Here is a 13,484-nt window from a genome sequence, read left to right on the forward strand (position 1 = left end):
CCAAGGAGCAGACATTCTGAGGCTCACCTCCTACCCTGACCTCTTCACTTCTCCCAGGGTCACATGGAAAATGGGGGCAGCAGGTGGAGCAAGGGAAAGCCCATGAGAAGTGTTATTGCTCATACCTAATACACAGAGTCACCAGGGAGATCTGTGACTACAGAGTGTGTCTGTCTTTCATCAAGGGAATGTGTTTATCTCCTGACAGCTAGCTGGGTGGATTAATCATCATTTGCTTACAAAACCAATTCCTGCCAATGGAAACGAAGGCTGTGCCCACCACTTTTGGTTTTTGAAAATAGTGCTTTTAAGCCCCACATATGTGTGTTTGTGGGTGTTGACTTATGCGGCTGCAGGGCCAATATACATTGAGGTATGAATGGAAGTTTCTGTTCCACCAGGTCCCACAAATCATTTAGTCCCAAGTAAACTCACAGAGGCTTATATTAATTAGAAATTGTTTGGCCAATGGCTTGGGCTTCTTATTAGCTAGCTTCTTCTTAATTATTAACCTATTTCTACTAATCTGTGTATCACCACATGGTCTTGGATTACCGGTGATGCCCAGATCTCTTGCTCCCTTGGCAGCTACGTGGCATCTCTCTTGCAACTCATTCTCTATGTTTCTCTTCCCAACATTCTCCTAGTCTGGTAGCCCTACCTATACTTCCTGCCTGGCTACATTCTGGCTGTCCATTGGTGGAAACAGCTTTATTCATTAACCAAAAAGAGAAACATGCATTCACAGCATTCAGAAGGACATTCCCCCATCATTGTGGTAGACATGTCAAGAGGTTCCCCTGACCCACACCTTCCAGCTGTATCTGACACCTGTCCATTGACTCCATGTCTCCAACACCTGAGGATGGCCATCTTTCTCTTTACTGCCAACCAACTGAGGAAAAGTAATAGTGACATTTAGCCTGTGGTTATTACTGAAGCTAACATATTTACATATTTTATTGGACATTTTTACTTCCTTAAATCTGTTCATTTCTTCTCCGCATTTATTTCCTGTTTTACTTATTTTATTGGAGGTGCTTGTTACATATTATGGATCACCATCCTTTTTTATGTAGTTGGTATTTTCTTTGGGCCATCAACCAGCTCCCAAATACACAGAGACTTATTACTAATTATGAATGCTTGGCCTTAGCTTAGGCTTTTTCACCACAAGCCCTTTTATCTTGATTTAGCCTGTTTCTATTCACCTACATTTTGCCTCGGGGCTTTTTACCTTTCTTTCATTCTGTATGTCCTACTTTCCTGCTTCCTTCATGTCGCTGACATTTCCCTGGAACCTCTTTTTCTTTCTCCCCCAACCTAAATTTCTTCTCCTGCTCATCATCCCTGTCCTGCAGTTCTGTCTCTCTCACTATTAGTCAGTCAGCTTTTTATTAGCATAACCAGGTGCCTTGACAGACAAGGTAAAACAGCAACACATCTTTACAGAATTAAACAAATGCAACACAACTTAACACAGTTAAACAAATACCTTCAAACATGAACAAATGCAACAGTCTTTCCATAGTTAAATAAATTTTTATGTGCTGCAAAATATCTCAGTGCCTATTTTGTTACCAAGCATTCCATCTCAAAATAAGGAACATGTCTGACAACAAGAGTTATGCCAATGGAGTAAATAATGAGATTTAAGCTTTCTTTTCTCCAGAATTATAGGAACTGAACCTTAAGAATTCAAAACATTTTTAAAAATCTACAAATACTTTTAAATCTCTTATTTTATTTCCCTTTCTAAAACATCAGTGGGGGGTGGTGTTGTGTTGTATGGGTTACTTGATTTTTTTTTGTGTAGTCAAATTTATTGACCTTCAAAGAACACGAAAGTCCAATTCAGGCCTTGAAAGCTACTATCCAACAGTGTTAGTTTAACACTAATGTTCCAACAGGCCTGTCATTTTTTTCATAGGTTTGCTTGTATGTTGTGTCTGTTTGAATGGAATTTCAGATAGGGCCCCACTATGTAGCCCAGGATGACCTCAAATTTGGAACCTTCCTGCCTCCGTCTCCCCAGTGCTTGGGGTATGGGCACATGCCACCATGCCTGGTGTCTTGGTTGGGTTTTGGTCAACTGGAAGAGGAACCTCAGCTGAGAAAATTCCTCCACCAGATTTCCTGTGGGCAAGTCTGGAATGCATTTTCTTGATTAATGATTGAAGTGTGAGGGTTCAGGCCACAGGGTGGTGCCACCCTGGGCAGGAGGTCCTGAGCTGTATAAGAAAGCAGGCTGAGCAAGCAAGCCATGATGCAGCAGTAAGCAGGTTTCCTCCATGGCTTCTGCATCCGCTCCCATGTCTTTGGGTTCCTGCCCTGACTTTCTTGGGGGTAGAGTGTGACCTGAGAGTTGTAAGATGAAATAAAGCCTTTCTTCTCCATGTTACTTTTGGCCACAGTGTTCATCACAGACTTAGAATCCTACCCAGGACGCCTGGCTGGTTTATATCTCCAATCAGGGTCATCATCAAGGCATGAATGGTGTGTGAACCCTGCCTAAAGGAGCCTTTCCCACCTCCCCTCAGGTGCAATCCTACTCCTTATTTTCCTCCAGGCATTCACCACCACTCACTGTACCATCTGTTTGCTGTTCTTCTCGGCTGGCTGGATACTCAGCTCCAGGAAGGCGAGGTCCCTCTCTGTTTTATGATGTTTCTATGTTACTATTTTTATGGAGCTCTCTGGCCTAGAACAGTGCCTGATACATCACAGGGGACACACAGTCTGCTGTCCCTTTCTTTGTATACCCCATCCTTGCTCTGGCAATTGAGAATCTGCTCTTTGACAGCCCATTCAGCTTCTCCTGTAGTTATTGGCTGGTTCATCCAGTTTTGTGTATAATCATTTCCTAGAAAGGTTTCAAATGCACCATCGACATAAAAAGCTGCACCCCGAATGCTCACACGTCATAGAAGTTTGCATGCGTAGTCCCCTTTCTCAATGCTCTGACTTTGTTTCTTACTCCTTGTCTCACTTGTTGGTGGCAGTCACAGGTGTCAGGGCACAGGCGTGGCATTGCATTCATGGTGGTGGTGCCTACTTCACTTGCTTGTTCTTTCATTTTTATTTTGGACTTTATTAATTTCATCCTTCTGGGATATTTTGGTTGCTTTTTTTTTTTAAATACAAGAGGTTGAATCCAAAGACTCCCATTCCCTAGCCAAACACTCTGCCACTGAGCTACAGTACCAAGCCCTAGTCTTTTATATTGTATTTTGAGATAGTGCCCTGCTGAGTTGCCCAGGCTGGTCTCGAATAACCCCCTGCCCCACCCCTGAGTGGCTTGGATTCCAGGTGTGTGCCTCCACTTCAGCTCAGGTGAAATCCTTAGCCTCTTGCCACAGAAACATCCGGACTTGATTTCCCTCTGAGTGCAGTGTTGCCTGTGTCCACCGCTTTCCAAGCAGCAAGCTTCCTTCCTTCCAGTTCCCCTACAGTTTCGGTCTTGATGTCCCCTTTATGCAAGTCATTTAACAAGTATCTTGGCCTTGCCACCTGCCCTGCTGACTTGGTGTTTTGGGGTTTGCTGCATAGACTTCTGGCTGTTGCCAGGAGAACTGCTCTCGGGGCCTTCACTACTTGCATGCTTTGGAAGCAGACCATTTTCTTGTCAAGTGTGAGGGTGTAGGAGCAAGAGACCTGTTTATATGTGTCTGGGGTCTGTGTAAAGTGAAGCTTACAGACTCCCTCTCTGCGTGGCTTCTTTGGAGGCTCTCTTCCCTGCCCACACTGACTGGTGACACCCAGGACGATCACGCTCACTCCCTGTAGTTCTTGGTTTTGTTTGCAAGACAGAGTCTCACTATGTATTTCAGGCTGGACTTGAACTCACAATCCCACTGCCTCAGCTTCCCTGGGGCTGGGATCACAAATATGCAGGCACCATGAAACCCCTTCTTGCCCTGTGGTTCTAAGATTACACTATCTCCTTCATTTTGTTCAGCGTGAAGGTCAAGCTTGTAGTCTGTGCCTTCTTGTGGAAAGAGGCCCCAAGCAACACATAATGCCCCACTATTCCCTGCCCAGTGTTTGTGTTTCATTCCTCAGTGTAACTACCAGGGCTATTAAACCTCTTGCCTGCCTAACCATTTCCCCCATTTCCTAGATTTCCTTCATAAGTTTAAGGGTATTATTTGCAGATATATGACTGGGGCTATATTTTCTTTTACCATCCTGGTCTCTTAACTTAGAATAAGGTAATTGAATGTATTTGCATTATTGAATTCATTAATATGCTTGGCTCTCTTTCACCATCGTACTTCATGTCTCTTGTGTGTTATCCTTTTTCCTTCGTGACTAACTTTGGCTTTCCTGATTCTTGCTACGTTGCTTGAATAATCTTTGTCCCTGCTTTCTCTCCCACACCAGGTGGTTATGAAGGCTCCTGTTTTTCCTTTAGAAATGATTATCCTAAAATGAAACATTTGTGTGTTCACATGGAGAAGTAAGTTTGTAATTTCCAGCAATGTGTCCCCATCCTGGCAGACATTTGTATTGTTCTTGATTCTGGCCTTCTCCTTTCTTGAATGATGTATTCTGCTCTCGCAATGATGTATTCTGCTCTCGCTCTCTCTCTCTCTCTGTCTCTCTCTCTGTCTCTCTCTCTCTGTCTCTGTCTCCCTTCCTCCCTCCCTCCCTCTCTGCCCCTCTCTCTCTGTCTTTGTTTTGGTGGAGTAATTCCTTGAGTGACTTTTTAAGAACAGATAGGTGGGTGGCCTCTTATTTTAGTATTTCTCTCTTTCTATTTGACCCGTGACAGAGCAATGGATCTCAGGGTTTTTATTACCTCTTTTTCCCCTCAAGCCTTGAGGTTTCTTCCCTGTTACCCACTAGCAGGAGATATCAAATCTGGTATGTATGGGTTAGTTTTAATTGCCAACTGGACATGATCTAGAGTCACCTAGGAAGAGGGAACCTTGACTGAGGAATTTCCGGGGTCAGATGAGCCTATGTTCATGTCTGTGAGAGAGTGTCTCGATTGATGATTGATGATTGACGATTGATATAGGAGGGCCCAGCCCACTGTGGGTAGGACCTTAGGTAGGGAGGTCTGGGCTGTATGAGAAATACTAAGTACAAGACAGAGAGCAAGCTAGTAAGAAGTTTTCTGCTCCATATTTCTGCCTTCAGCTTCCTGCCTAGAGGTCCTGCCTGGATGCCCTCAATGATAAACCATGACCTGGAAGTCTAAGATAAAATAAACACTTTCTTCCCCCAAGTTGCCTTGGTCGGAGTCTTTTATTACAGCAATAGAAAGCAAACCAGGATGCATATCAATGCAGCTTTCGACATTTCTTATAGAGACTTAGAAATATTGACCTTTCAAATCTCATCAAGATCGCATTAATCACAGCTGAAGTGCTCCCTGACCTGGGAAGAGAGCATAACAGTTCCACGGAGCCTGAGTGTGTCTGGAGTAGGGAGGGTTGGCTCTGCTAAGGAATAAAAGTTCTTTTTCCATGGGGATTGGCTCAAGATTGTGTAAGGACTGTCACAACAGTCTATGAATGGTGGAAACAGCAGACATGGACTGTTGAGGCAAGACGAGGGAACCACAGGGCCATATTGCACAAGCATCTGAGGAGAGGGTGGTTTCTTCCAGGAGTTTCTTAATGTCTGTCATGCCATCTGCCCCATCCAGAGCTACTGGCTGAATGTGTACAGGGCAGAGGTGGGTCACCTCAGCTTCTGGTGCTTCCCTCCTGCCCACTTTGGTCTTCTGGGGACTCAGAGGATCCTTCTATCCCAAGATTCCTGTTCCTAGTCTGAGCTGGTTTCCTGGGCTTAGGATGGCCCTTTCCTGTGCCTGTGTGGAGCAGTCACAGGTATGAAGGAGCTTTCTTCACTCCCCAGTCCTCTGAGTCCTCAGGCCTGATGGTAGCTGGTATGACTCAGAATCTGTTCCAATTTGTATAGTCTCTTTTTTGTTTTAGTGGCATTTGGGGAGACAAGAAGCAGACCAATAGGCCCTCTTTGTCATCTAGAAACTTGGGGATTGGGTATATTTTCAGGTGACTAGTATACAAGTGTAGCTAGACAACTACTAAGGAATCCTTGGAGTGGCCTGTGATAAGATGATAATAGTCTCCAAGCTTTTGCCCGTTCTATCTCCTCCACAAGTGATGCCCCCCCATCCCAAGCACATTAACTCATTAATTAAAACCATTCTATAACCTCAGTCCACTCAAATCCTACCCCTCCTCTAGCAAACCTCTTTTCCTCAACCCTGTTGACTCCTACCTTAGTCATTACTTCCCCATGTGTAGGCTCTTGACTGGCCCCCGTGCAGGGAGGGGGTTGGGGTGTCTGTCTGAAACACTCTTTCCTACATCCACACACCATCAGAGTCAATTCCACTGTGGTTCCTTTGAAAACAAGGACCAAATCTTGCGCAGTTTCTGTCTTTGGCAACTGCCAGCCACTTGAATCCAACATGGGCACTCGATGCACATCTGTTATGTGAATGAATGACCATGTTGGGCTCTAAAAAGAGTTGTCACACACTGGCTGTGTGAGAGATGCCTGCTAGGGGCTGTATGTGATTCAGAGGAAGCCTGATTGAACACACCCCGTCTGAAAGCACTCCCAGCTCTTGGTATCTGCACAGAGGACACTTGCTTACCTCAAGAGAAATGTAGCATGTGTGCATCGGGTCTTGTTGGTAGCGGAGCTCACGTCCAATGTGGTGGGAACTGGCTGAGTGGGCTGATCAGTCAGGACAGGCAGACATGCTGTGGGGGAGGGAGAGATGCAAGGACTTGGAGGTGGGCCTGGTCTGTGTATGCTTTGGGATCTTAGTGGGAGGAATCAGGCACCCCCAATTTGTTTTAATACTTGCAGTGGATTGGGAGGTCAGACTTGGAGTTGATGGGAAATGTTGGGATTGTGAAAGTCTAGATGGTTCCATTGGCAGCCTTGAAAGCCACAGAGCCAGTCCTCTCTGCCGTGTGGTGGTGAAATGCCACTCTGCGGAGTTGAACAGCAGCAGGTGTGGTGGGAGGGGACATTGAGGACCTCAGGTGACCTCTGTTCTGTGGCAATCAGCCCTGTGGAGTGGTTGCCAAGGACTGGGTCCCTACAAAGCCTGGTGCCGAGAGTGAGCAAGGGGACAATGCCGCAGGCCCGCGTGCAGGTTGCTCCACATTACCGTGCCCCACTCTGGGACAAAGTCCGTGGCAATTATGTGGGTTGTGCCACGTGCCAGGCATTGTTCTCAGCACTTCATGCACAGTGACTCATGAAAGCCCAGGGGGCCCTCACCACCCTCAGCCTCCTTTTCACACAGTGACTTCCCATGCCACAAAGGTCATAAGGAGGGGGACGTGGACTTGAACCTGGGGTATCATAGCCTGAGACCACATTCTCAACTACCGCACCGCACCGCCAGAAGCAGACAAACTAGACAGCCCGATGAGCATGGTAGCAAGGGCGTGCTGTGCTGTACACAGATAAACAACTCCGATTTTCTGGGTTAGGGGGCACTTTCCTCTGTGGTTTCTTGTTCGAGTGTCACAACAGCCAGCTAAGCGGGTGCCTGAGCAGCAGAGCTCGCTCATCCAACCATTGGCTCAGTAACCACTATGGAGTTCCTGTCTTGCCCCAGGCTTCCCTTGGCCTGAACATTGGGTTTTGCTTAGTAACTTGGGAACCACAATGTATTCCCACACCTCCTGTCTCTCCAGTCCTTACCCTTGTCTGAAGACCCTGCAGGCACTGTTACAAATCATGTTAGTTTTCTCTTGCTGGTTAGCGGACCCCTCAAGTTTAGAGATGCGTACCATACCGTGTGCCAGCTTGCTTCTGTAGGTCGCTAGACTATAGCCTGGCCACCCTGAAGGCACTTATTCCCATTTGCAGTAGCTCAGGCTGGCACTGGGTATGGGTAAAATGAGCACTTCCAAGTGCTGAGTAGATCCTGATCCGAGGAGCGTTACACTTTTCTAGTATCATTACTGTGTCAATGCAAACTGATCCCCAATGGTTGGAGGACCGAGATTCTTGTTTTCTTGCTAGTTTTCAGCCTTGTGGTTATCTAGGCTCCTTCCCACATGGCCCTTCTACCTTCAAACCAGCAAGAGTTCTTAAAGTCTGCCTGGTGCCAATCTCTCTAACTTCTTCATCTAGAACCAAACAGAAAACTCTACCCTTATAGTAGAGTTCCCTCAAGCCTATTGAAGATCAAGGGTGCCCTCTCACAGACCCCAGCCACCTGTCATGGTCCCAAGACAGCACTCCAGGCATCTGGAGACCTGGAAGTCCACTAGGAATTGTGCTCACCTGACTGGCAAAGAATAAGGCTCAGAGAAATTCAGCATGGGGCAAAGGAGTGTAGTGTGCCATCCCAAGGCCACTGCATCCCACTCTGTCTCCCCGACGGGACACGGGACAAAAAATCAGCTTGGGGGGAGTTCAGGACTTGGGATAAGGCAGGAGTTATTCTGTACCTAAAGTTGATCTAGAAAACTCTATGACCGTGGGTTCTGCCTTCCCCACCCTGTGCAGGATCAGAGGCACAAACCAAGCCACCTCGAAGTAGCTCATGGAAGACTCCCACGAGCCACTGGCCGGTCACATTGTCCCTTCCTCAGGGAGGAGGGGTGTGTGAGCAGAGGCACTGCAGCAGGAGTGGACATGAACGCTGGCTTCCAGAGAGAGCAGCGGTTCAGTTTTGGTCACCGGAAGTGGTGCCTGCAGCGCAGGTAAGATGCTGTGTTCGTCGACTGCCGTTTAGCGAGCAGGAGCTCTCTGTGTTCTTCTCTTAAAAGATTCAGTTGTGAGAGCAGCCACTGCTGCCTAACCCTGTCTTCCCTGACCTCTGCCAGAGCTCTTCTGGATTCCTTGGATGCCTTGATTAGGAATCCTAGGCTTCCACCCCTGCATCCCCATGTCATCTCCCTCAAATGCCACCTCACCCCTCACCCCTCGCTGCTCAGTTTCCACCTCGCCTCTAATAAAGGATACAGGGCTATCTCCCAAGGACCCCAGCCTCTGATGTATCACCTATTTCTGAGGCTTGTCCTCCCCTTAACCCTTACCACTCAACCTCACCCCTGCCATCTGCCCAGCCATAGAGTATGGTGACTTCAAAAACCCCATCAGAAGCTAAGAAAGGATGTCAGATCTGGCCTCTCATGATGATGTGGAGAGTTCTAGAAATTCCAAGTGCTGAGTAGATGGGCCAGTGTAGTCCCTGGGCTCCTGTGTGTATTTATATGTGGATCTAGGTGTTGGGGGTTAAACGTGGCTTTGCAGACTGTGATGTGGGTGGGGGTGTGGCACTGGAAGCTCTTTGGGTAAGGGACACTTCAGAGAGTGTCAGTATCATCTCAGGAGCAGGTAGGGTTGAAGGAGAGAACACCTAGTTTCAAAAAGGAAGGAAGGAAACATGGGTTCCCTACAATACCTGTGCCATCTGGCTCAGGTACTAGGGACATAGGGATCTTTTGATACTGCATCGTACTCTATTAGCTGAGGCTAGCCTTGAACTCAAAATCCTTCTGCCTCAGGTATCCTCAGTACTGAGGTTGCAAATATATACTGTCTTGCTCACTATGTTTGGATTCTAGGGTGGGTCCTGGAAGCTGCCTTCTGAGGACTCTGGGAATTCTCCACCCATCTCATGTTTACATCTATGGGCTCAGCTATGATGTTCAAGGTGTGAAAAGCTATGATTTCCCACCTAGCCTGCTTGTCCTCTCTGGTTAGAGCAGGCATTTTCTCATTGTGCAGGGCCAGGGCCAGGGCTATAGGTCACCTCAGGGCAGCATTGCTATAGAATCATGGATGTCAGTGTCTGCACCTTGGCTTCAGCTCAGCAACATGTTCCTGGCTCAGTGGGCCTGTCCTGACCAGAATTCTCCTGTCAAGGTAGAATTATTTCCTGGACCTCAAGAAGAACTATCTGGCCCTCATTTTGAAGAAGGATGTTTGCTGTGCTATTGAACTAGAGGGTCCCTGAGTTCAAATCCAAGCTCTAACAGTTACTGGTTTTAGAAACACGTTGTGTCTCCCTCGCCCTTGGCTTCAGTTCTCTCTCTTACAGCACAGGGTGATGTGGCACCTGTCTCACACAGGGGTGCTGTGAACGGGGATTGCCCATCTGGGGCTTCTCCTGTCCCCTTCCACCACCGTCATCACAGTGACGGGTCTGCTATACTGTACCACCTGGTACTGCCATAGGGTCCTAAAGTGAAGGGTCTGGCCCTCCCTATACACTAGGCCTGACATTTCATAGACAAGTCTAAGTCCTGAAAACAAACAAACAAGTGAGGTTGCCCTTGTGCCCCTTTTAAATAAATATGAACACTAAGCACAGAAAGGCTCTCTAGTTTAAAGATAGCTACACAGCTCACAGGTGCAGAGTCTCTGGCTACAAAAGAATTAGCCCTTTTTCTTTCCATTGAATTGCTTCCTGAAGAGCAACTCTAGTTTCAGTGACTCCTCCTCTAAGAGTATCCACATCTCAGTCTGAACCAGTGGTGCCACCACCAATGGGCCCCATTGCTTGGCCGCCGGCAGCGCCACCTGGTATACTGATTGAGTATGTTTCCCTCTGTGCATATGACAATTAACTGTGTGTTATGGGCAGGGGTCCTTCTCCTCTAGCAGTCTCAGGGGTCTGGTCCACAAGGTGTATACTGGGTTCTTGAGTAGCCTAGACCTAGACATCTCTGAGGAACCGAGGCAGCGTTTGGAGGAGCCACCCAGGTCTCCCCCACCCCTGGGATTTGCTCTCCCTACTTCATGCCCAAGTTCCCCATTGTCCACATGGGCTCTGCCAGCTGCAGGGCAGTCTGCAAAGGGAGTCCTGCCCGGCAGGAAATGAGTCCTCAGCTACAGACAGAAATCTAGCCCCACCCCTTCCCGAACTCTCCCTGGGGAAGAATGCATGATGATTAATGGGGTGCTGACTCAGAGTTGCTGGGGGATCCAGGGTGGGCACAGCTGGGCCACCAAGAAGGGGGCTGGGCGAAGGATGAGGGTTGAGGATGGCAGGCATGAAGTGTGCAGATCCACCATGCCAAGGGCCAAGTGGCCCACTAGCACCACTTGAGGCTTGGGGATGCCTGTAATCCCAGAAGGCATTGGAGTCATTTGAGGGCAAGATAACAGGGAGCCTGCACTTCTCCTCAGAGAGACCTAACCTGGGACTGTCTCCAGAATAAGGTGATTTCTGAATGAGTGGCTGGGAGCCAAAACTAACATGAAAATGAATCAGGAAATATTTTCCCAGCAAACACTGATGCTAGTAGTTTTCAAATTTTCATTGTCTTAGAAGCCATTTAAAAAGTCAAATCTTGTGTGGAATGCTGATGTGTAAATCAGATTAAAGTGGGTTTATACTTTAATCTTTTTAAGTTTCAATCTTTAATGAAGATCTATTATGGGAAGTCACACATACTATGCTTTGACACATAAAAACATTGAATCTGAAGTTTTAGACTAGGGATCCACAAGTTAAGGCTTGTGCCTGTCACCTGATTGTATAAATAAAGCTTTATTGAAACACATATGCCATTCATTCACATGCTCCCTTTGGCTGCTTCAGTCCACCCACCCTCAAAGCCTGAGCAATAGACTACCTAATCTTTTCCAGAGGTGTGCTGACCTCTCCTCAGGGTACATGGTTTTGCTTGCCAGTTAAAGCATCCACATTCCTTCTCTTGTCTTGGTTGACTTGGTAAAGATTAAGAATTAAGGAATCCAGAGCTTGGAAGATGGCTCACTGGATAAAACATGTGTCCCAAAGCAACAAGGACCAGAGTTCAGAGTCCCAGCACACATGTAAAAAGTTGGGCAGATATGTGCCCACCTATAATGCCAGCATTTGGGAGGGGGAACAGAGACAGGGAATCCCCCTTTGCAAGATGTTAGCTAGACTGACCAGACTCAGCAAGTTTCAAGTCATTGAGAGGCCCTGCCTTAATAAATAAAGTAGGAAGTATTAAAGGAAGACAGCTGACATTCACTTAGGGCATCTCTGCATACCTCATACATACATGTGCATGTACACACACACACACACACACACACACACACACACACACACCATGAAAATGATTAAAGTTGGGGGGCCTGAAGAGATTTCAGTGGTAAAACACCTGTTAGGCATGCATGAAAGCTGGGGTTTGGATCTCCAAAACCCATGGAAATGTTAGTGAATGTGGTGGCATACCTATATAATTCCAGCCTTGGAAATTGGGGATTGGATCCCTTGGGCAAGGTAGCTAGCAAGATCAGACACCTTGAGGAGCTCTAGTTTTAGTTGAGAGATCCTACTTCATTGAATAAGATAGAAGAGTTAGCTGACATCAAGCTAGGACCTCTATGTGTTTAGATACACATGTGCACATGCATGCATACACACACACACACACACACACACACACACACACTCACACACACACCATGTGCCCATGTGCAGGGGGGGGTGCAGATTATAAAGAAAACAATGAATACTAAATTATCTCAATAGGAAGAGATAAGAATAACACTTTCCGCCGGGTGTACTCATCTTTAACTATGCTATAGGACATTCCAGGACGACTACACGGGAGTTCTAGTTTGCATCATCAACAGTATCCAACAGCTGCTTGAATTCCTTCTTGTGACAAATGCCAGACAGGAAGCCCCACACTCCTCATACTTGGGAGCTTGACTTTTTGGCTCTGCCCCTTATCTGACAGCTTAGAGTACACTTGCCTATGTAGTTTCTCAGCCCATATGTAGTCCTGAATCTAAACAGCAACGTATCACCCAGGGAAGAGCTCAAACCCAGTGACTACAACTGAAGATGCATCTCAGCCCTGTAGGCCAAGATCTTCCCTGGCCCCTTTCCAGAGCTGGTCCACGTCAACCTAAGCTGGCCACATACATTCCCTGTGCTGCACAGCATTGGAGAATGTGTTCAAATGTGCTGGTCCACTGTCTGTAACAGTACTGATAGGAGCCAACCTGTATTTTTAGCACAAATTTCTCCTGTAGTGATTGAAGAGCCCCCTCTGAAAGGGCTTAGTGGGACACAATTTAAAGACTGCCTTTAGCAAGAATTGGCTGTTCTTATTCCACACTTAAGAATAATGGAGGAGTCAAGGATGCCGAGTATCCTGTTGGGAGGCAGAGGAGAAAGCAAGGAGGGGTGGAGGAGGGAAGAGAGGAGGAGATGCTGGAAGCAACAGTTAAGGAGTTGAGTTCCTAGCACAAACTGTCCTGCAGCAGGAGGCCCCGTGACTCCTGCTGAGGTTTGTAATGTCTCCCACTTTCAGCTCTCCGGCTGCCTTTATGATGTACAGCAGTTCACATGGAGGTCAAGGTACACTTGGGGACAGATGACAATGCACAGAGGGAAGGCATGGGTATGTTGGCAGTCTCTTCTGATGCGTGTCAGGGGCTTCTGTGGCTGTGTATCAGGTCACGGTGTGTTGCACGGAGCTTCACTCAGAGCCTTTCCCACAATGTCCCTTCATTTG

General features: G+C 47.1%; 1 protein-coding gene across 2 annotated transcripts in view; it reads left to right on the plus strand.

The window, feature by feature from the left end:
- Hivep3 (HIVEP zinc finger 3) overlaps window positions 1-13,484 on the plus strand; it is a 311,747-nt gene that overhangs the window by 233,927 nt on the left and 64,336 nt on the right. For both annotated transcript variants that reach the window (XM_051188659.1, XM_051188660.1), the window contains exon 3: window positions 8,518-8,714. The gene's annotated coding sequence lies outside the window, so the exon portion shown is untranslated. The remainder of the gene's footprint in view (window positions 1-8,517; window positions 8,715-13,484) is intronic.

This window comes from Phodopus roborovskii, unplaced genomic scaffold (genome assembly GCF_943737965.1).
Source record: "Phodopus roborovskii unplaced genomic scaffold, PHOROB, whole genome shotgun sequence".
Classification (NCBI taxonomy): domain Eukaryota; kingdom Metazoa; phylum Chordata; class Mammalia; order Rodentia; family Cricetidae; genus Phodopus; species Phodopus roborovskii.